Raw genomic sequence first — 23,292 nt, forward strand, 5'->3', positions numbered from 1 at the left:
CCATTTCTGTTTACTTGAGGACAGTTTAAAGGTAATTCAGATTGGAGCTGGTGGGACAAGGCAGTAGTTAGTGGGTTTATGGACTGTTTGTTCCTTTGGACTCTGGATTCAATTAGGCTTTGAAGTAACTGAAAGATTTTAAAAACTATAAATAGACACTGAATTTCATGAAAGGTAAAAATCATATGGACTTGTCAATGTTAACAGCATTTACAGTGAAAATGATTTACAATGTTTTGTCCAGAGGAAAGACTTAGAACAAAGCTTCTGTGGCAACGGTCTTGAGGTAGGACCCAGCAGAGCTCTGCACAGTCCAGAGCATTTAAGGAAATAACAGAAACAAAGGGTTTTGTGGAGCGATTTCTTGTGGCCAGTAGGAAAAAAGAAGGGACACAGAAATACACCCCTTGTCCAGCCACCCTGACTTTTTTCCTGGAATTAAGCTCCTAAACATCTTTCAAAAAGCCAATATGTTATTTCAAGGCATGGCAGGAAGGAGTCTGGGAACTTTGATTCAATAAAGCAAAGAACTCAGCCAGAATTTGGAGTTTCTCCATCAAAGCAGTTCCCAAGGATGTATCTCCTGAGACCAGTCCAGACTACAGGATCTCAGGGTAAGGTTTTAATTTGTGTTGTTTGAAATGTTCCACTTTTCAGCAAATAGTTAATTCTGCAGCCTAGTGGTTCCCCTCTTATCTGTGAAGTGCTGTTATTTCAGAAATAATCCAGTAATATGTGAATTAATTACTGGATAAAATAAATCAACATTCAGTAGTGTAAGGAATGGAACCTGATTCTCTGCTCTCCTTGGGTGCCTTCATCACTACTCATTCTCACTCTTGCTCTTTTTCCAACATACAGTCTTTCAGTCTCAGTAAAATTATCTTGTAAAATATGAGACTCTGAATGTTGTAGACTAAAATTCATCACCTTTTTACTACTTTGGTAAACGTTACAGCCTCTGGGCCACTGGAAAATTAAGATCTATGCTACTGATCAAACTTTGTTCAAGAAGGTAAGTACCACACTATTCTTTTCTTCCTTAGCATGGCCAATATTGATAAAAAAATGAATGTATGTAAACTACAAAGGCAAGCATTATACATGAAGGAGCAAAAAGACTATCCTTGGGCCAATGTAAATACATGTGTAAGAAATATGCCTGCCAAGCCAACATGTGAAAGAAGTCCTTGGAGTGAATGGGATTACAATGGGGTCATCAGCCATATCTGGGCTAGCAATTACTGAGGCTGCTCTGTAGAGCAAGGCTGTTGCTGAGGATGTAGTATCCATGCCATACACATTTGGGGCTTGTTTTGATTCTTTTTTTCCCCTTAAGAAAAGTTCTAGTCTGGTCCTATAGACTAGCTGCTCATTAGCAGTTGGACCTGGTTCAATGTGATGCTGGGATGCACTTTCCACGTTAGTTTGGTATGAAAGGAATTGAGTTCATGTGCTCTGAGACTTCTCTGAGCTGTGAACCACAGCACAGAAAGCAGGATTCATCAAATGATTCACTTCACAAGCTCAGTCCTGATCTGCACCAAAATGCTATAGAGATGGACCTATCATCTCCTTTTAGAAAGAGCTGGAAGAGAACACACAGCTTTTGTTTAAGGACAGAACTTGTTGAAGGCAGGGGGAGTGGAATGAGGAGCCACTCATAATTTTGGAACAAATTCCAGTTTTCTTCATCATTGTCAGTACTAATGGAGATAGAGAAAAGGAGGCAATAACAGGAAGGCTAGAGAAAAGAAGACGTCTGCTCACAACTGATGCATTTCTAGCACTGCCCCTATCAGTCACCAGCCTGTAGGAGAAAGACTGGCTTGAGAATCGGGGAAGAAGTATTTGATCACACCATGCAATACATCACAGAGCTCTTGCACTGTAAAGTGGTACTGAGGGTTTACCTGACAAAACGAACATAACCCAACTTACACGCTGAGGTCAGAATCACTGATCAGAACGTTTTCATTTTCCTCTCAGGCTTGCCTGTCATTTAACTGATTTTGACAAAGATCCAGTCTTATCCTGAAGCAAACTGCAATCACAGAATTCAGAGATACGAGAGAGACACTAAAAAAAAGTGGGAAGAACTGCTGTTACAGCTGAAGTGCTGCCTTCTGAGGAACACAGGACATTAATCTTACCAGTCTGAGATCCATGCTACTGCTTACCTATTCTGCCTTGCAGCAATTTTAATAGCCTGTTGGTTTCACCTGCTGAGAAGGTGTAATTAATAAATCTGGCTGGGAAAAAAATCTGCAAGAAAATTTCAAACTCTTTTTTTTTTTTTCCCCTAAGCCTGACTTCTTTTTAAGAAATGAAAAGGTGAGGGCCAGTTTTGCTGAATAACATTCAATAGAAATTTAATATTTCCTTCAGAAAGTTCAGCTTTCTTACTTTCTGTCCTACAGTATCTCAGCAGAAACAGAGTTTTAGAGTGACAGGAGGATGCTGGAGAGCAGATACATGGAATACTTTGCACTCCGGCAATTTCATACTCTGTGTTTTGCCTGTTTAGATAATAAGCAGTGGTTGTTGGATATACTATGTGAGGAAAACAATATTATATTAGATATATCTACTATGTACATTTATCAAAAATTGTATGCAGTGTTTGATGATGTTTGGTACTATCCAGCAGCTTATGCTGAGCATACAAGTCCCCATTTCTATCAGGCAGGTTGCAAACAGCATTGCACGAACTCCTTTGCTTTGATTGCATAATTTGTTGCTTTTCATTTAATTATGCAGAAATATTAATGTTGTTACGTCAATAGTTCTGATGTAGTGGAGATCTGAGTGTTTCAGTGGGCCACATAAGGAATAAGTTATTAATCAATATGAGTAATGGGAACAAGTTTGCCTTTATTGAGAGGCTTGACCCAAATTGTTTTGAACTGTTGTTTGATTTTCAAATGGTTATTTTTCTTCATATTCAAGAAAATAGAACAAAAATTTGCATTATCTGAATGAATTTAAAAGAGAATTCCTGCCATATCCCATTCTGTATGCAGCAAAACCTCTGGATTATGCACATAATGAGTCAGACACACCAAAATAAAAACCCATTGACACTTTGGCAGAGGAAGAAATAATCAGGGCTCTTTATAACTTACATTTTTTCATCATAATGATTAATGATAATGCACTGAAATAACACAAATACATTAGAAAAGCCTGCGGTGCTTTAGAAGTACCGTTCTTTAAGTCTCTGTCCTGATGAAAATACATTCTGTTTAGAAAAAGAGACAATTGAATTATGATTTTATTTATTTTTTTACTCTTAACTGCAGTTGAGGAAAGACTATTTTACATAGGACTTCTATGTTAAGAGTTTCTACGTGAGTGTTTTCCTCTAATTCCTTTTTCAGGAGCACATTATTCTTAAAAAACCCAGTATACAGCAGTTACCTTTTTCTTCTTCAAGACTGGATAAAAATAGAAGGATATAGCCCATTTCTTTGTGCTTCTGTGTTTATCGATATCTTTATAAATCTTATTTGTGGTGATTATTGTTTCTGCAATTTTTAGCTACAGCAGCCAGACTTCCAAGTCAGGACCCAAGACTAATTGTGCAGGAGATTATATGGAGTGAAGAAGACAAGCGTGAGTTGTTTGAATTTCTTGTATTTAGCATTATGTATATTTAAAAGAAGATCAAGTCAGGATCCTAACTGATGTGTCGGTATAAGGACTAGCTAAAACACCAAGAGACGTTGATTCCTAGCACTTTCATCCAAATGTCCCTTTGAATTTTAACAGTGGAAAGGTAGAAAGACAAATAATAAACACTGTGGGAAAAGAAGAAAGCCATTTATGCATGCAAACACTCCCACGTAGAACAGGATAAGCAATGAGAAGGAAATGCAGTGAAATGATTTGGCATCAATTCTGATTTGCTAAGATTTGGAAGAATTCTGGAAGTGGTAATCCAGGGTAACCAAGAAAAAGCTGTGGGTAGAATAAAGTGAAAGTCTGAAGCATGTTTCTCTCTTATCCTGTAACTAGATTTTTTTACTTATGCTAAGGAGTGCCCTTGACAGGAAAGAGTCCATGAAGGATGAGGGGAAAGGATACACTTCAGACTGCGGAGGTGTGTTTATACAGAGGCTGTATCCACAGCCATGCACTGCCAAGTCACAGCACTCTTCTGGTAGAGTACCTGTTAGTAGTTTTAAATGTATTCCCTTTCCCAAGGCTGTGCTGGTTAGCCCTACGCTCTCACTCCCCAAGCACTGGCATCAGAAGTAGCCACAGTTCAACTCACAGTACGCAGATCAGAATCGTGGGCCATATTCCATTTGTCAAAAAGTATGCAAATCAATCTGTCTGCCTAACTATGTTCCTTTCCCCTATCCACTGTATACAAAGGGAAATCACTATGTAGAAAGGGGAATTGTTATTAGGCAGATATAGAATTTTATGTGTGATGATCTAAAATATTTGTCATTGCTTCTCCGTTTAAAGATTAATTTGTGGCTCAGGAAAAATGTTAATAATATTTTTAACATTTTACAGGATTCCATTTAACATTCCTTTTAGAGATAATAATCACATTTTCTAAGTACTTTTTATTACTCACCTTGTGTCATAAATTGCATACAGTTTTTTGTTTTCTTCAACTGCATTCCTAAAAGAGAGAGAGAGAGAGAGAAAATTATTTGCATGCCCTGTATCCAATGCCAAATCAAAACAATTTAGGATCTTGAAGATTTTTAGACTGTCATTGTAGAATCTAAGGTTGGGGGAAAAAAACCCAAAAACTGACTTGTTCAACCCTTAACATGACAAGATTGTCATAATCTTCTGGAAAATGTCTAAGTGAGTTTTTAATTATAGGTCCATGACTCCGTTGCCAAGAAATGAGGAACAAAAAAATATATTCACTGCTTTTATGAAAAACACAATGCAACAGTATGGTTTTGATAGAGCTATGTGAATAATTTGCAGAACAGGTTTGTAATCAATCCAAATGAATGTTATCCAATTCAGTTATTTCATTATATTTTATAAGCCAAATTAAAAAGCCACATTGAAATCTGATGTGATGTACTCAATGTAAAATGAAATACTTTATCTCTGACATTCTGAATACTTTTATGTGTGTTTCAACATTGAGGTTAATATATTAAAAAAAAGACATTGAAAATGTGAAGCTTAATTCTATCTGTTTGAGCTTTTCAATTGAAATCCTTGTGAATCTGCAGAAAATACATTTTATGGTTTTTAACTAGAAAAAAGATAGTATTTCCTGAAAAATTTTTTGGCCTGTTTCAGAACATGAGGGAACAAAAGACTCTTCTGAAATGCTTCTACTGATTTAAGGGAGAGCAAAAGGAGATGTCTGAAATGTTTTGGCTTTGCCAAAACCAGCAATAAAATATAAGTTTTAGCTAAGAAGTTTCTGAAAAGCCATAATGAATGTTAGGGACACTCCAGAATAAGTATTGATTTGTATCTTACAATCTGATTTATATCCCTGTATATTACTTCACCTATCTGCTTAGAGAAGTTAAAGATAAGCAACTAAAAGCATGGGGGTAAATGATCCTGAGTTTGGATGCATTAAGCTCCACTTACATAGGAAGGTAGTTCCTGTGTTTGGCCCCTGTTCTTGGAGTGGTTATGAATTTTGCATTAAATATGCACTGTCTAAAGAGTGTAAACAGCTGAGTATTGTGAACACTCAACTTCCATGTGCACTGGATGGGGAGATATGAAGCCTCTCTACTGTCTTGGGTCCCCTTGAAATAGCCAGCCACCAAAACCAGACTGGTAGGACAGGATAAGGCTCAGGTTAGATGCCACCATCCATTTAATATATTCTGAGTTACCTACGACACTGCACATAGTGTAATGTCAGCTACAATGCAGGACCTGTGCAATACCCACTCTCTACTGGAGAGGTAACTGAAGTCCAAAGGGGATACCTTGGAGTATCCCAATGGCTCAGGATGCTGAGCCTCTCAGGTCAGATTCCACCTAAGAGAATGATCCTCAGCTTTCTATGCATAGACTTCATTAACTGAGTGGACTAGATCTCTGTTGACATAATGAGGGTACCCAGTTCTCATGTGGACACCTACATCAAATCTTGAGATAAATCCTACTCTGAACTTCAAAATATCTTATGTTCTTTTGATAGTTCTAAGCATCAGGATTCACAAGCCACGTTGCTTTGGATTTAAAGATCACAGTATTGCAGGCCTGCTGCCATGCCTAAGCATACTATTTTGTGGTTTGATTGATACTCTAAGTACAGTTTTGCCTAGTGCCTACACTTCTTAGTTGCCTGATCCACTGTGACTCAGTATAGGCTTGGGGAGTAATTTGAGTTTAGCAAAGATGAGACGAGGAGAGGAAGAGCAGAAAAGGGGCAGCTGAAGCCTCAACGCTGACCCGAATATATCCCCTGAATATAGTCATGTATTTCGTATTGGTAGAGACACATGGTCAACATTGAGATGAGAAGATGTCTAGTCTCTTTTCTGAAATGCAGATAGCCACTTGCTGCAAGCGCCCTGCATCTGCAGAGCCTGGATATAGAGAGTCAGAGAGCATGCTCAGCCTTCATCTTCCTTTAGGACTATACTCTCAAACACAGCCAATGACACTTGAGAGACAGATGCAGCTCACGCTGTAACCATGACAACTGGCATGGGATTTATGGCAAATGAGCTATGGGTTGAAGAGGGCACCAATTCTAGATGAACGTGTACAATATAGATGGAATAAGTGTCTGTTTTCAATCCCCTTACCTAAATATATTCATACCCGTAAGATAGAAAGAAACAGTTAAATATGTTTATTCAAATTTTCAAAAGAATGCAAAACATCTTGTATGGCCACCTTGTATTTATAACTTTTGACATCAATCAGAAAAAAATTCCAATGGCAGGATAAAATTAACTTCATTTCTTTTTTTGGAAGAGAGATGATAGTAGCAAAGGGAGATCAGGAAAAGAATTAGGCAAATGTAACAGGAAAGAATCAAATTTAGTCTTCTAAATGTTGAAGTTTCACAATGAGCTTTTATTCAGTCTGATAATGCTCCACTTTCTTCTTATCTTACAAAAATGTAGACACATCATGATGTTGAAATTCTCTCATTCATCAGAGTGGTAAAATCCTTTGATCTCTGCATTGAAAAATGCCATCTTATGAATGATGAGTAAATGGAGTTCATCTCTTACAGAAGTCTCCTACTGCTGCAGTCTGCCCGGCACCAATAGAAGACATGCTACTGAAAGTACTACAAAAGTTATTCCCCCAACACAAAAGTACTTATTAAAAGCCACATTAAAAGTACTTATATTAAAAGCACTTTGTTGTATATGAATATCATTATATAATTGATTATTCCCATTAAAATGCTTTGCATCCTTATCACAACTTTAATAAAAGAACAAAACGGCTTTGAATATTATATATGCACTTGCCTAGAGCCACTATTAAGCAGAGAGGCTCTGTGTGCAGCCAGGCAGTCATTGATGGTAAATCAAATGGAGGGCATACGGTTTCAGTATTGCTGCTTGTGGAGTTTTTCTTGCTGGAAAGAGCTAATGTTTTGCATTTAAAATTATTAAAGTAACAAAACCAGTAATCCATCTTTCCCCCCTTTTTTTTTCCTCCCCAGCTCTCTTGAGGGATCACTCAATATAATACAGGAAAACAAACTATGAACAACCTGTATTGGAATGTCAGAACTTTCCTGATCTGCAAAATAAGAACTTTGTGTACATTTTTAAAGGCCACACAAGTTCAGGGTGATACTGTGACTCAGAACGTCTCTAGTTGGGATTCCTCCTTTGCTGGTGTAAGCATCAGGGCTTAAATGTGTAAGTCTCAGTCAGTTACAATGAGTTGCTTTAATAATCAATGAAGAGAGGAAAGCAAATCCAAAGACTAAAAGTCCCAAAGCTGAAAAAGACTAAAATAGTGTAGATGAATAACCTTCCAGAAGCACGTAATAACTATGAACATAGCCTGTACCTAGTTAGACTGCTAATTTTTGAGTGTGTAATACTGCATAGGATAAATCCCATTCATGATGACTTAATGGGAAAGCAAGCTAAATCTGTTTCAGTACATGGAACATACGGTCCTCCAAAAGCCTATCAGGCAAAGATGTCTTGTATGTCTTTAGGTTGGAGCCCCATGAGGAATATCTCTCCTGATGGTTAAGTGGACAGCAAAGAAACAAGAAAGCTGTTAAGATGGTACTTTATTTCTGGAATTGCCGGAGTCTTTTAACTAAATGTAAGTTAAATTTTAAACAACAATCATCACTTTTTGTCACACCTTTAAATCCAACAATATTACATAAAAGCAGAAATTAAGTTAAATAGCGTATTCATTTGAAAATAGTCTTGAGGAGAGTGAAATGTAATAGCCTGTTCTGGACTAAGGCCAGAACACAAAGCAATGATAGTGAATCACAGAATGCTTAACAAGTATTCTTGATGTTATGTATCTAACAAAATGATTCACCCTGAAAATACAGATACAAAGGCTAATATTTGTAACGTGGAAGATAATGCTAACAATGACAAAGTGAGAGATTTTAGCTTTGGATTGTGACAGCGTCTGATCATGGAATGCCGCTATTGATAAAAAATACTTTCCTCACACAAGCTACTTACAAAGAGGAAGAAAAATAAACATGATGCTAAACTCCTTCTCTACACGCTTGGAGAATGCAAACCTCATGACATTTGAGCCTTTTTCATTTTCAAGTAGAGAAAATGTGTTTGTTGATTGCCCCAGTGTGCACAATCAAGACCAAATTAAGCCCATACTACATGGCTTTGGTGCAATATCTATTGGTTGTAACAACTAGATGCAAAATCTCAATGTAAGTCTTCCTTCCTGGAACAACCACTTCTGGGCTTCTATCTCAAAATTGCTCGTCCCACCTTGCAAACTCTCCCTATAGAAACTTCAGAAACAGTGAGACACGAGCACTGGTGAGTCAATAAAATTCACCTTCTCTTTTCCTAGGAGGTTAAACCCAAGCTAACCAGGTTAGATATTCAAAGGCATCATTGTCATGCAGCATGATAGGCACTAACAATTTATTTTCAGTACCTAGAAGCCTATCAAGAAAAGTAAAAATACAGACTGAAATACCAAATGCAAAAATAGGAAACTGTTTAAAAGTCTCAGGATATTATAGACAGAGTTATTGAATTACCATTGTAGATCTGCTGAAACCTCAGTGAGCAACAGACAACGGAGGTTTCTGCTAAAAATATGAGACTCACATAGCTATCTCCTGTTTTTTTAAAGTATAAATTAAGTGGATGCAAGCCAAGTTTTCATAAATAATGCCAAAAATGTTTATGTATGAGCAGCTTAAACTATGTGCCTCTAACTGAAATAAATGTTTCAGTGAACATGATTTTAAACATGATTTATTCAAATGTTATGTTAAGTAAGCATTCAATATGCTTTTATGTAATGCTGATGCCCAAGTTACATGTAATTATGATGACATTATAACATCCTTGATCTTTCATAACCTCTCTAGAAGTTCATTTTTTCCCAGCATCAAGCTCCACAAATAGTATTGAAGTGACAATGTCACATAGTATAAACAGTTACCAGAACAATACTTTTCAGGTCTAATTCTATGAGGGCTAGCTAGTCCTGACTCTTTTTGACATCAGCCAGAGCTGCGAAGTTTAGCATTGCTCAGAAACATGCTGATGAACTAGCAAGTCTACAAACCCATTCATTGGCATTTAACAGCAAGGTAGGAAGGATGAAGTGAGAATATGTCAAGATGTAGACTCCTGTTTACTCGTATTTTAAATCACTGATGTTCTTGAAAATGTCTGCTTCTAGTTCAAACCCAATAGGTTTTATGCCATTATTTCAGTCCACAGAATTTATGTTCCTTTCCTTTTTAATACATTCTATTTCCAAACATAAAAATTAATAGGCATAGAGAAAGCTACCAAAATACACACAATGGTGGTACCATTATCCTTGCAGTAAATATCTCAGAGTCACTGCAGATAATTCAGTGAAGGTCCCAGCTCCATGTTCAGCAGAGGTCAGAAAGGTAAACAATCAGGGAATTAATAGAACAAAACAGAATCAGTACAGAATTGTAGCAATCTGTGGTCTATCCACATCCTTTAAACTTTCTGCAGTTCTCTTCCATCTCAAAGAGCTTGAGAGACAGATAAAGCTGTAGAAAAGAGCTACAGAGGTGATTAGAAGCATGAAATGACATTGGTAGGGAGAAAGAGACTTAGTTTGAGTCTCCTAAGTCTGGAAAGCTGTTGAAGGAGGAGAGAAATGTGTATGAAGTCATAGACTGCCTAAATGATTATTTGTTATTGCTCATACTATAAACAACAAAGAAGCAGGCGGTCAGTTTAAAGGAAGCAATATGAAGACCTTTTTCACACAATGCATAATTAAATTGTGGGGCTCATTGCCAGAGTAAGCTGTGGAGGTCAAAGTTGTAAAAGGGCTCAAAAATCCATTAGATGAATGCATGAAAACAAGCTCCATCAATGGCATTTAAATCAATGTTGTGAATGCACCCTCTGGCTGAGGAAGTCCGTAAACCTCAGACTGCTTGAAAGGGAAAGGTAGAAAAGGGGAAGAATTGCTTTCTATCTGTTCTGTTTCATATGATCTTCCCAAAGCATGTGCTACTGCCCATTGTCAGAGGTAGGCCAGCAGACTAGATAACTGTCTTGATTCAGTCTGGGAATGTTTATGTTCAGTGCAGTCAGAAATACATGTTTCTGGTTTACTGTGTCCCAACAGTGAAATAATTTTGACATCTTAAACTGTCCTGTTGTTTTCATTGCTGCACTCTCTACAAGTAAACCACTGATGTGGCTTCTCTTCCTTCAGAAATTCATTCAGTTGCATATTTTTTATTTCTATTCTTTGACTCCCTGAAACGCTTGCATACATGACATGCCAGGGTGATAAAAAGTTTGCCAGTGTCCCCTCTAATCCATCTGAGATATTAGAGGGCTGTTGTAAAATATGTGCATTTTTCAGAAAGAAAAAACATCAGATGCAGATAGTGCTCATAAAATCCTGTAGACAAATACTCTTTACATGTTCACAGACCAGAATATATGTTCGACATATGTATCCATATCATAAAAGACATGAGATTTACCTTTCCACACAAGGAGTGTGTGCATTTCAACTGCAGTAGCACAAGAAATTATGACTTGGAATGAAGCCTGCTCTCTCAGCCTCTTCAACTTCTTTTAAGTAATCTTTTAAGTATTTTTTAATTTTTAGAATAAAAGTTCATAGTCTGGGTAAAGTAAAAATCAATCCATGAAGAATAGCTGATGCCACTTCTGAAAAGCTTGTGACTGAAAAGGCCAGCTCCCCACAAACAGATTTAGGTTTTCCATGCAAAGTTGCACATAGAATCATAGAATGGTAGGGGTTGGAAGGGACATTTAGAGATCTTCTAGTCCAACCCCACTGCAGAAGCAGGTTCACCTAGATCAGGTCACATAGGAACGTGTCCAGGCAGGTCTTGAAGATCTCCAAGGAAAAAGACTCCACAACCTCCCTGGGCAGCCTGTGCCAGGGCTCCCTCACCCTCACAGTGAAATAGTTTTTTCTTATGTTTAAATGGACATAGGCAGAAGAGAGCTTTGAGTTCTCATCCTGGCATCATAATGATCATTGCGCATGTTATTCAATGATCTGCATTACAAAATGCAAGGGTCGCCTTGACCCAATATTATGACAGCTTTGAATGAAAGTGTCACTAACATGCTCTGCGCTGAACTCAGTGCTGTTGTCTAATAGCCATTCCAATGGGCATATCTATTTGACAGAGCCCATTAGATCCTCCTCATGTATTTTTACTGCAAAAATTTAAGGTGCCCTTGGTATTGCAAGAAGTTAGGATTTCTGTGGATCACTTCTTGGATGTTGTAGACATCCACAGAGAACAAAAAATGCTTTATTTTATTCTAAAAATAATATTCAGGGAAAAAAAAAGAGAGAAGACATTTCCATGAAATGCTCAAGTATTTCAGTTATTTGAAAAACTGGCATGAGGAAGAATAATTTCTTGATCCATTCTAAACCTTATGACTGTACATTAACACAAGTACATGAAATAGGGTTAGGAGTCCGCAGACACACACTTGTGCAGACAAAACTAGGCTCCAAATTGTGCGTGGAAGAAACAATTTTAAGATGATGAAGACATCTACAATCAAATGAAATAATCACCTGGATATGTACATGGTAATGCTTTCACACAGGTTGCTACTGCTTAGTAAGCACAGATTAAAATAATTAATTAGTGATTAGAATGATAAGTGATCATTAGCTGTAGATATGAAGTCTTTATGAATTCAAAGGTTGTCGGCCCTCAGTGTGTCAGGAAACTTGAATTTAAGAGCCCAGCCCTAACATTTACATTCCTAGGTTATGTTTCAGTTGATTGTGCATGTTAAGCATATTGCTTTTGGGACCTTTAAGTGCATTGTATTATAGCCTCAAGCTGTATATTCTTTTATCTGCAACTCTTCTTTAAACATCAGAAGTTTAGATTTAAAAGAGAAACAAGCTAGTAACAGTGTATGCACCTCTGCGTTTTCCCTTCTTCCTGTCAAGTGTGAGGGTGAGAGCATTGTAAAGTGTCGTTAAATACTTATGGCAGCCTACGAAAAATTGGAAATGTCCTACGAACTGGAAAACATGGAAATGTTCTTTGCTTTAAAAATGAATCAGAAGAACTAATACCATTTTTATTTTACAGGTTTTTGAGATGTGAATGTGTACACTTAAACTGTCCTGAATATACCGGGACATCCCCCCATCTGTAGCAGTAATGCTTTATTCTAATTCAATGCTTTTAATAGGGCTCAGTGGAACTTCAGCAGCTAAAACTTTTTTTTTTTCTTAATGCAAAATTAATATCCAGTGACATAGGAACACTCTCAAAGCTTTTCTTGACTCTGCTAAAAAAATTAAATATGGACTTCTTAAGAATGAAATGGTTTAAATATTTTTATTCAAATGATATTTCAAAATTCCCTTCATTTGTATTTTAAAATAATGTGAAGTACTTAAGTCTGAAAAAAGACTGATGAAATCCAAAGCACACATTTCAACACCTCACCTTATCAAGGATTTTACAAATGTGAAATACCCTTATATCACCAGTAAACAACAAGAAAAAAGTCATCTCATACCCCTTTATTTATTTGTATTAATTCTGTGTTTGTTTATCCACCAGTATCTCCAAATTGTCCGGCTTTGTTCGTCATCATATTTATGAATACTACTGTGCATGCAGAATGGCTAAAAGGCTCTAATATGACTTTAAACTCTATTTGGTGCGTTTCTTTCAAAGTTCTCCTATGTTGTGTATACATAGATTAGACAATGTAAAATTGGGGCATGTGAAACCTCAGAGAAGAGAGCAGTTATTCATCTCTATTTAAAAATTTGACTTGAGGAATATGGGACATACACTATGGAATTATATCCTTTATCAATATTGTGCCATGAGTCCTGGTTATAAGGTTTCCCTAGCAGAAAGGGAAGAGAATGTTAGTCTCCTAATACCCAGTACTTTGTTGTAACTGCTAGGAAACCTAACATGGTATTTTCCCCTTTTGAAAGCAGCTCTGTATTCAACAGTGCTTGAGACAAAATAAATCAATTAGACATCCATTTTACAGTATTTCAGACTACTAATACCATTCCTAATATCCTTCATTTTGGCATGCATAACTCTTATTTAGAGATTTATTATATCTGATTAAATATAGATTAACTTTTAAATCTGAGCTGCAGACTGCTGGAACTTAGGAGTTGCAGAGGAGTTGACTTCTCACTGAACGTTAAGTCCCAGGGAATGCAATTTTAGCCCTTGAGCAAATGAAATACTGATTCCTTGACCATCAGAAAGTTTCTCATTACACCCAAACTAACAGTCTATTTTTTTTTCCTTTAACTCTCCCAAGCCCCTTGAAATTTCATCATGTGGACCTCAGGCAGATTGGACATAAACCCAGAGTAGACTGTGACTGCAGTGGGAGGAACTGTAATATCGGACTCTCACGCAGCCCTCACAGCCCTTCATTGCTGCTCAAGCACAAGGGAACTGCCTTCTCTTTTGGTAGCTCTGTAAGTCATTGCCCTCTCCTTACTCACTTTCTGTAATTTCTATGGGGAGTTGCCATACAGGGCATTTTGGTCTGATCTAGTGTTCCCTTTTTTGTGTGTTTATAACTGTACAGAGATTTGCCATTTCACTAGCTGTCTGTACATTTAGTAGCAGTTTTAAATCTTAACAGAATCTCTCAGCAGAAATGTCTCTAATGAAAATAAGCTATAGTTCACTGAACTTTAGACTCAATTTCCTTTTGGCATTAGAAATCTACTTAATATTATGCTTTACAAATTTTCTCGCTTTTCAATGAATGCATACAATCTAGCAACTTTTAGAAAGTTTAAAACCTCATTCCTTAAAACAGTAGCAAATTGAACAAAGCACATAGTTTGTCAGCTTTTATTCCCTCCTTAATACAATCCCTTCAGTATTAAATTAAATTGCTACAAGTCCACTGTAATTGATGCTAAAATGAAAAAGGAACTCATGGAGCTGACAGCTTCGATGTTTCAATGTGGTATGCTCTGGTGTCTTTTCCGGTTTCCCTCCTGTAAATATTAATCTATCTCTTGTAATATAAATCTGCTTTTTTTTAGTCCTATTTCTTTGTAATCTGTTTCCAATGACACCTATGCATGAAATCCACTTAGAACAATAATTAAAAAGCAATAATCCTTAGGAAAAGAACACATAATTCCGGGTAACAACTGATTCTTGATTTTGTGCTAAATTAAAGGGATTATATGAAACTATGGGCCAGATTGTTTCTCACACAAACATGCCTATCTGGAGGTGATGGCAAGCTGCACAGCCCACTGGGAGCTCTGGAGCTCCATCAGGCGAGCAGACATGCCAGATGCCGCACCTTCACAGGCATACGATGTGCCCTCTTCTGGGGATTTGCCCAGGGTGGAAGATGGCTAGGTTTTATTTTTCCATCTTGGAGGATGGTTGATAGATCAGGAGTGGGAGTACAGTGCAGACAAAGAATCAAAGAGTGGTAGGGGCTGGAAGGGACCTTTAGAGATCATCTAGTCAAATCCCCTGCAGAAGCAGGTTCACCTAGATCAGGTCGCACAGGAACGTGTCCAGGTGGGTTTTGAAGACCTCCAGAGAGGGAGACTCCACAACCCTCCCTGGGCAGCTTGTGCCAGGGCTCTTTTACCTTCACAGGAAAAAAGTTTCTACTTACGTTCAAGTGGAACTTCATGTGTTCCAGTTTGTGTCTGTCACCCCTTGTCCTGTCACTGGGGGCTACAGAAAAAAGTGTCACCCCATCCTCTCAGCATCCACTCTTTAAGTATTTATAAGTTTTTATAAGGCTTCCTCTCAGTCCTCTCTTCTGCAGGCTAAATAGTCCCAGGTCTCTCAGCCTTTCCTCCTAAGAGAGATTCTCCAGTCCTCTCATCATCTTATGTAGTGGCTTTTTCAGGATCAGATTTTGGTATCAGTAGGACTACAGGGGTGGCTTCTTTAAAGAAAGAGCTGCCAGAAGCTTCCCCTGTAGCTGATAAGGCTAACCACAGTCAATTCTAAGATGGACCTGCCACTGAGCCAGGCCTGGCCAATTAGTGACTGAGGTAACACCTCTGTGATTAACATATTTGACAAGTTGCTGTGCAGTTGCTAAACGGCAGCAGCAGCAGAAGGGAGTGAGAATGTGAGAACAACATCTCCACAGACACCAAGATCAGTGCAGAAGGAGGGTGGGGAGGAAGTGCTAAGGCATTGGAAGAAAGATTCCCCTGAGACCTGTAGTCAGGACCATAATGAGGCAGCTGTGCCCCTGCAGTCCATGGAGGCCACCGGGGAGCAGAGACCCCCACTTGTGGCCCATGGAGGACCCCATGCCAGAGCGGGTGGATGACTGAAGGAGGTTGTGACTCTGTGGGAAGCCCACGTTGGAGAAAGTTCCTGGCAGGACCTGGGAGTCTGTAGGGAGAGAGGAGCCCACATCAGAGCAGGTTTGCTCTCAGGATTTGCGATCCTGTGAGGGACTCAGACTGGAGCAGTCAGTACCTGAAGGACTGTTCTCCCAGTCGATGACCCACATTGGGGCAGGGTGTGAGGAGCTGCCCCCGCAGAAGGCCCCATGCAGGAGCAATTGATGAGGAGCTGCAGCCCACGGGAGGGACTCACATTGTTCATGAGGGACTGTCTCCCATGGGAAGGACCCCCCAGTGTAGCAGTGGGAAGTGTGATGAGGCCTTCCCTTGAGAAGAAGCAGCGACAAAGTCCATCTGTAATGAACTGACTGTATTCCTCATCCCTCATCCCCTGCGCCGCATGTCACTGAGAAAGATTTCACATCACAGGTTGCACTGAGGATTAATCTATTTGTTCTTGTAAAGTGCTTGTATCTATTTTATTTCCATATGTAGATGTGCACAGTTCTACACCTGCCTTTTTTTTTTCTCTATTCTGCTCTCCTAGCTAGCTATGTATTGCTACTATTAAAGAACACTTAGTTCATGGTAACCGACATTTTCATTAGAAGAGTCTTAAGTAGGGAGTAGATAATTCAATTTCCAGCTAAGAAAAAGAATAATAAATAAATAATGCTAAAGTCATCTTCTTGTTCATCCCTAATGGGAGGTTAATCACTAATCTTTTAGCCACTGGGGAAATAGATACAAAGAAAGATTGGTAGGAAAACAGTAGTTTAAAAAAAGACTGAAATGAAATTACCTATGTTAGCAAAGTTACCAATACCATGGAGCATCTATATACAGTAGAAAGAATTTCAGGGAAAGCTTTCATTATTTCTATAGGTCTCTGAAGGCCTAAAAATCATGCAGTAGCAGCCATATCTGTTATATTTCTTAAAAAAGCCAGGAAGTCTTCTGAATGATTGAAGCCCTTTATATAATACAGAGCATTACTCAGGTTTCCATGCCATCACCTGAGCCTGGCCTTCCAAACACCTTCACCTGTCCCTGTGCATCTCAACAAAAACATGTACACAAAATTTACATCATCAGCTGCTTTCTGGTGTTAATTTTTATCTTGAAAACATATCTGTGTAAAGTCGTAGGTGGATTAAATAAGCCACGATTGCATAGCTGCTACTTTCTGCCACAGATTTTGTTGAGTTTAGGCATAGGTCTTATAACCCTGCTTTTGGTGCTGGCTCACAGATTGCTGTTACAAACTGATCCTGGAGTAGTGGTAGATGGTACATTCTTCCTCCATTCAGGTTTTTCCTTAGTCTCATTGTGACCTTGTCACAGTTCATTCCATGATATGAAAGATGACAGTGATCTCTCTTTCCTCTTAATCTCTTTCTCTGACACCAAGAGACACACATCAGTGTTTCAAATTGTTTTTGATTACAAGCATCAGGAAGACCAGAGGTTTACGTTTAACTCCAAGTACAGCCAGGTTGCAATCATTTTTATATATTATAGTACTGAATTCTTTAGATTTAGCATGGTCCCTGCTGAAATTCTGCTTATTGTAATTATGTTCATCTCCTACCTCTCAATAGTTGCATTATTTCAGTGGCCACAGTTTTCGAGGGCGATCAAGGTAGGAGACTTTTTCCAGTGAGCTCATCGGTGGTTAAAGAAAAGGAGTATTTTCAACTGACCTTTCTTTCATGAGGGAGCCTACATGAAGACTCACATTCAGACAACCCACATTCTACTTATTTTTATATGTTTTCTAATATTTAGATGTCACAGAAAATGTAGAATTAGTCAATAGGAAATACTAAGCAAAGGATATTAAATGAAATTTAGGCCATCAGACAACAATGCAAAAGGTGACACACTTCTGGCAAACTTTTACTGAGCAGCAAGTCTGCTGTGTTCACAACAAGCTAAAGATTTCTTCACTGAAATCTCTTTTACTGTCACTCTTTTCATATGCAAACTATTTTTTAAAACGTTTTCAATGTGAGACAGCAAATGTTTAATTCATAAGTGACTAGAGGTAACAGCCATCTCTGACAATATTTCTGTACCTATTGTTTGTATCCTGCTCATAGCCAGCAGCACCATTTGCAGAGTGAAAAATAAAAACCTGAAGGACAGCGTGTTTCAAACATTTTTTTCTACTGAGTTAATCACTGTGATAACTTTGCATATGGGTTCAGCTGCAATGATTTCACATGCCCAGAATGAATCATGTGTGCAGTTTGTAAGATCACGGCCTAAAAAGAGACATTTATGGGCATAATTTGCTCCAAAATAATTGCTCATGAAGGATCTCAATGTAAGTAGCAAGAATAAATGCTTTTAAGATATAATTTTGAATTATTCTTTGAGGTCACATATTGCTTTGTTTTATAGAGCATGTCCTTGTTATCTCAAAGAGATCTCAGATATCATAGATAAAAACATCAAGTAAATGTCTAGAAATGTGTAGGGTTAGATTACAATAAAACATTCTCCTTTATTAGGCATATTGAAAGGCTGTAAGCATTACACAGTGGATGATTCCCTTTTATGTCAAGACTACTTCAAATGTCACAATTATCATTTGATATAGTCTAATATTAAATCTAGCATCACCAAATAGGGTGGAGATTACTCCAACAAATCCGTGCACGCTCTGTCTTGGCAGAACTTAAATCTCCTTAGGTATATAGAAAAGTAAGCACAACTCCAGCGATACCCAAATGAGCCCTGTCAAGGGACTGCTGCACTGACACATCATATACACAAATACAAAACAGAGAATGACAATACAGATCTCTAAACGATGTAATTGTAAAGGGACGTTTGGCAGCTGGTTTTGTGGCTTGCACATGCTTTTAACAGATGCGATAGCAATGGTCTAATAAGCAGATAAATTGCAGGATAAACATGCTCAGTCTACTCTAATGAAGTTTGAATTGAAGTGTTAGCATACCACCGTGTACAGTGGCCTTCCTTGTTTTCCTTGCTATTTTCAATAGCAAAAATCTATTTGTTAAAAGAGGACCCCTTTGGAGGGTTTTCATTTGTATACAGAGAGACACACTATAACTAATTGAACAGGTCACCTACCCTGTAAGTAATCTGAGAATTCAGAAAAATGCAATAGAACAATGAGCGTGATGCTGTGATCAGAACAGACATTAAAAATCAAAGAGGGTAGCTTTATTTTACCTGGTTTTCAGACAAAAGTAATTGCACACAAAGTATGGATACAGGTGCACAGCCAAAATGCTGGTTTTGAGTAAAGCTCTTACAGCAGGGCACAAGTTACAGACTTAATCGTATGCCTGCGCAGAAGTTGCTCTAGAAGAACATTATGATGGCTGCCAAAATCAAGTGTTTTAAAGTAGAAGAACACTAGAACCTAAATGGACAATGAAATCCTAATTGTGCTTTCCTGTAAATCAGTATTAAGATTTTTCTTGAAAGGTGTCTTTGCCTCCCGTTTTTTTACCCAAAGAACCCTTTATCATTCATTATATGGGATAAGTGGGTACCGATTACACAGTACCTACTGAATAAGCAGCTACTTTAAAAAGTAATCTTCACCAGCCAGTTAGCAGTGCCTTATTTACTGCACACCCAAAGCCCACAGTAAATGCAGAATTATTCATTTTTTTTCATGGTCTTTTCTGGGCCACTCATCACTGTAGTATTTGCATGCCTCAAGAACACAGATGAATTTATCGCTGCCGAAAGACGGGAAGCCATTATTATTATTCCCCTCTTACAGCTGAAGAGATAGGGACTCGCCTGGAGCTACACAGTGAATTAGTGGCAGAGCACGGATTAAAATTCATGGCTTGCAACCCCATGCATATTACTGGAGACTGCACTGCCTTGCAGTCAGTGGTGCTGAGAAACCACAGCTCTCACTGACTTTGTCTGCCACTGCAAGTGCTCTATAAGCCTTGGGCAGCCCAAGCTGGTCATCCATAAAATAAGACACACAGTTAATAGTCAGCTGCCAGAATATTGGGTTTGTCATCACATTAAGAGACTAATACTTGAGTTTGGTGTTTACAAAAGGGTCTTGAACCTAGTTCACCCCTGCCTGGTGAATGCCTTAGCTACTGCCGGTGGTTTTGCAGCAGGCAATTGACTCTTTCTTGGTGTAGAGTCAACAAGCTGTGATAAGAGCACCTATAATCTGATTTCAACAAAATGGTACTTTATGATGAAACACATTTTAGAGTGGAAAACTGACAGGCTTGAAGTCTTTTGTCTTGGATTATTCACCTGAAACTCATTCCCCCCTGCTGTCTTGAGCATACCCAGGATTCTGCCCCAGTGCCCTCCACACAAAAAGCATCTGATTAACATTTGATGGTTCTTGTTCTGTTCTTTTTAGTAAACTGGGAGAACACCGATACACGAAACTACAACTATTCCAGTGGTCATATTTTATTTAAGTCACTTTTTTCTCTTTGAAGCTATTCTTTTCATCCTCTTCTGTACACCTGAGATGCCATGTTCATTGACCGTTCCCACTCTTTGGCTGCTAAAATTAACATTGAGTGTTAGCTCTCCGCATCCACAAGTAATGTGTTTAGACAAGCAGGTAAAGTTTCTTGTACACAATTGACCATCAGTCTGTGATACATTCAAGTAAACAGCCCCAAATTTGAAATGAATCCAGTAACTTTCAGTTGCTGAAGGTGAAAGGCATGATGATAAATCCAGCTTATCTTACTTATGCATGTATTCCTGTTTCTCCAAAATGTGCAGCCAATGGAGTTGTTGTGAACTTTTGTCACGGTTTAACTCCAGCCAACAATAAAGCACCATGCAACTGCTCACTTACTTCTTCCCATCTCACAGTGGGATGGGGAAGTAAATCAGGAAAAAAAAAAGTTAAACTCATGAGATAAGAACAGTTTAATAACTAAAATTCAATAAAATATCATAATAACAAGAAGAATAAAAGACATAATATATATTACAAATGTGTATATAACAAAATAGATATAATTCCTTATAACAAAATACAGCAAAAATATATAACTAAATAGATAACAAAAAAAGGAGCTATAACCAAAAAAGATACAAAACTCAAGAAAAAACTGAAGTGATGGATGATCCAGTTGTTTACTACCTACTGATCGATGCCTGAGCAGTGATCCAACCCTCTCCACCAACACACCCATATTAAATACTAGGCATGATGTTCTATGGTATGCAACAGCCCTTTGGCTAGTTTAAGCCAGCTGTCCTGGCCATGTTCCCTCCCAGCTTCTTGTGTACTTCCTCATTATCAGAGTCTGGGAAAATGAAAAATTCTTCACTCAGGACAAGTTCTAATTAGCAACAATAAAACCATCAGTGTGTTGTCAACATTATTCTCACACTGAATCCGAAACGCAGTCCTGTACCAGCTACTAGGGAGAAAATTAACTCTATCCCAGCCAAAGCCAGGACCACTTAAAAGAAAGACCAGAAAGTAGGAAGCCTGGAGACCTGGAAAAGAGTGTTCCATGTTGTCTCTCGTGTTCATATGCCTGTTTGCTTCCTTCAAAAACTGAAGCACAAATAGTCAAGGAAAACACTCTGCACCCAGGACTGAATTTGAATCTTCTATATCCTAAATATGCAACTTGGAGATAGGGTGCTTTCCTTCCCTGCAGATAAAGCTTTCCTTGGCAAGGGCTGGCACACAGACATTCATCTCCACTGACAGCTGACCGTTTGAACACTCAATCATTTCTGTAAAAGTGGAACAATTTATGAGAACAGGTAAAATCTATACAAAGTTCCCTCTGTCTAAAAAGATAATGGCTGCCCATAGCAAAAACTATGTTTGGGTTTCTCACAGCCAAAGGGAATACCCAAGGCATTGGTTGTATGGAGATTCCTCACAGTTGTTCTTAACACTGTCTGCAACTATGTCACAGAATGGTAGCGGTTGGAAGGGACCTTCAGTGGTCATCTAGTCCAACCCACCTGCTAAAGCAGGTCCATCTAGATCAGGTTGCATAGCAACATGTCCAGGCAGCTCTTGAAGACCTCCAGAGAAGGAGATGCCACACCCTCCCTGGGCAGCCTGTGCCAGGGCTCCCTCACCCTCACAGTGAAATAGTTTTTTCTTATGTTTAAATGGAACTTTCTGTGTTTCCATTTGCCTTGTCCTGCCACTGGATAAAACAGAAAAAGATGATGTCCCAACCTCCTGACATCCACCATTTAGATATTTGTAAATATTAATATCCTCCTCTTCCATTCTACTGCCTTTTTTCAGAAAGGCTAAAACCAAAATGCTCAGTATCTCTAGCATTTTGGTCTATTTTTTTCCACTGACTAAAACAAATTGCCAAATTTTAGCCTGCTCTGCAGTTGTTTTTTGAGCAAGCTACTTGCATTTTTCATTGAATAAATTATTTACCAAAAAGAATTTTTAAAAATGCTTCTGCTTGACATTTGTGCCAAATCTCATTCTTCAGATTCAAACTGTCCTTGACCGAATCATAATTACCGGTTCACACTCAAAGCACAACCTCAGCTGATGTATGGATGTAGTTCCACTGCTCTTCACTTAGGTCAATTTATACTGAAGATCTGGCTTATTGACTGATATATGTAATAAATGTTATCATTTTTTATCTTTCTGAATTCTACTGCACTGGGACTGACAAAATAATTTCACAAAAATCTGTAGGACTGGCATCACCTGCATTGCTGTGGTATATTATAATTCTTGCTGTAATTCAACCATTAATATTTAACAGCTTTTAGTGTTATATGTAAAACATTTTAAAATCTCTATGAATTCAATATCTTTTCCAAAGCAAGGCATTTCCAGGTTTTTTTTCTTTTTGTTTTTTCTTTATTCCTTTCTTTTTTTTTTTTAGCAGCTCTGTCCAATTCCTGTAAATATTAATTCTGGATCCAACAATTTAAAACCTCATTTTTTCTTGAAATTTAGTTAATTTTAGCACTTGAATCTGTAAAATGGAAGTCATATTTAATGAGATTTGGAACTGCTAAGAACATTTATTCCCACCTAATTCTTGCCAATAAATTCAGCCTGAAAATCAGTATGTTGCAAGTCCTAAGATAAATGTAAGTTGTGTCTGCAGCTTTCCAAATGGTTTGCATTAATGTATTTTGTGTAGCAGCAGCTAATTATTATAATGAATCATTACCAGGTGACTTGAAAGCATTTGTAAAATTTTACAAGTGTTTATTGATATCTTTGACAGTTACCTGTGTTGACTAGAAACAAAAATAATGAAT

Source organism: Colius striatus, chromosome 1 (assembly GCF_028858725.1).
Source record: "Colius striatus isolate bColStr4 chromosome 1, bColStr4.1.hap1, whole genome shotgun sequence".
Classification (NCBI taxonomy): Eukaryota; Metazoa; Chordata; class Aves; order Coliiformes; family Coliidae; genus Colius; species Colius striatus.